Source organism: Suricata suricatta, chromosome 15 (assembly GCF_006229205.1).
Source record: "Suricata suricatta isolate VVHF042 chromosome 15, meerkat_22Aug2017_6uvM2_HiC, whole genome shotgun sequence".
NCBI classification, from domain to species: Eukaryota; Metazoa; Chordata; class Mammalia; order Carnivora; family Herpestidae; genus Suricata; species Suricata suricatta.
The window spans coordinates 44,342,834-44,344,532 of NC_043714.1; the positions used below are offsets into that span (position 1 = coordinate 44,342,834).

Below are 1,699 nucleotides of genomic sequence, written 5' to 3' on the forward strand. Positions count from 1 at the left end.
AGAGTGTTTGGGAACACTGGTGAGGCGTCAGTAGTGTGGCTGGGGCTGCAGTAATGAGGTGGAGAGTAGCAGGAAGGGCGATCAGGAAATTAGCAGATCATATAGGCCTTACAGGACACGAAATGCGCTTTGATTCCAAGTCGGAGTGAAACAGGGAGCCGTTTGAAGGTTTTAGGGCAGAGGATGTCATAATCTGCTGGCGTAACAACTGGCTGGCTGGGGGTTGGGGGTGGCCCCCGCAGTTGGAGTAAGAGACCGGTGTCGGGGAGCAGGCAGGCGGTGGCCAGGCGGTGGGGAGCATCAAGTCCGGATAGATTTTGAGGATGGGGCTGACAGGACTTGCTATGGGTCGGATTCGGGATGAGAAACCGAGGAGGAGGGAGGTAGGCTTCTGGTTTTAGGCCTGAACTCTGGGACAATAAGAACGAGACACAATACATGCCTTCAAGAAGGTCACGGCGTAATGAGGGCCCTCGTGGCGGGAGTGGCTGCTGTCCCCAGGGTGCGGGACGCCTCGGAGCAGCAGGGCTGGCAGGTGTGGGAAGGAGCTGCGCCAGGGGGTGGGGGTCGCCAGGCAGGGAGGCCGTTCCAGACTCAGACGCAGCCAGGCGCCTGGGGCTCCAGGCATGGTGGCTGCGCAAGGCAGGAAGTGGCTGCTTATGGTGGCCTTTTGGCCTCGGTGCTGCTGATCAACGTGACAGTCCCTCCCTGGACCTCCGACCTGCCTTTCCATCGCTTCCTTTGCAGCAGGGACGGACCACGTGACAGCCCTGGCCAATGACACATAAGCTTATGTGGGTGGGGCTTTGCGGCAGAAAAGTGCTCGGCCCCCCAAGGCAGGAAAGTGGTCTGGCCGATTGGGTGGCTCTGGCTGCCTCCTGGAATAGACACAGAGGTTCAGCAAGTTGTGTGCCCCTTCCAGCTGGCAAGCCCACGTGCTAAGTCAGGAGGGTGAAGGGGGCAGGTAGAAGAACGTGTCTTGATGAGGGTGAGCTGTTGCTTGCACTCCGATGGCCTGCTAGGTGGTGCCATGAAAAGTCTTTGCTTGCGGAAGCCTCTGTTAGTTGGATGTTCCACAAGTGCCCAAAGCGTTCCTAAGTAATGGAGCCAGAGCCTAGCAGACTTTGAGGGTTGCTCTGATTTGTGGGTGACAGGGAACCTGCTAAAAGGTTTATTGGGCGAGTAATGTGATCTGATATTCATTTTAGAAAAATCTGGAAGCAACATGGAGCTGGACTGGAGGTTGGAGGCAGAGAGGCTCAAATGCAAGGGAATGACCAGAGGTGTGGAGGGCCCTGTGTGCCAAAAGCTGGAAGACTCTTGGCTTTGGGCACCCCTTCCATGCCTTCTCTAAGTTCCCTCTCTACTTGTGGGGGAAGAAGAAGGGGAAAGAAGAAATTTCTCATCAGTACCCTTTCTTTCTCTAGAGGGTTCTGTGCTACATAACAAATTATACAAATATACATAAAAATGTAGCCACCTACAGCCACACCCACTCATTATTTCAGGAGCTCCAGTGGCGTCCGAAGTCCAGGTGTAGATGAGCTCTCTGGGTCCTACCAGGCTGAAATCAAGGCATCAGCTGGGTGTGATCTCAGCTGGAACTCAGGGTCCTCTTCCAAATTCATTCAGTTGGCAGAATTCAGTTCTGGGTCTTAGAGGACTGAGGTTTCAGCTTTCTCGCCAGCCATCAGCTCCT

At 55.0% G+C, this 1,699-nt stretch overlaps 1 long non-coding RNA gene across 1 annotated transcript; it reads left to right on the forward strand.

The window, feature by feature from the left end:
* The first annotated feature begins 246 nt into the window (after positions 1-246).
* Positions 247-1,485, forward strand: LOC115279014. The gene is made up of 2 exons (XR_003903158.1): positions 247-383; positions 1,209-1,485. It is a non-coding gene; the product is annotated as an uncharacterized LOC115279014 (long non-coding RNA).
* The last annotated feature ends 214 nt before the right edge of the window (positions 1,486-1,699 follow it).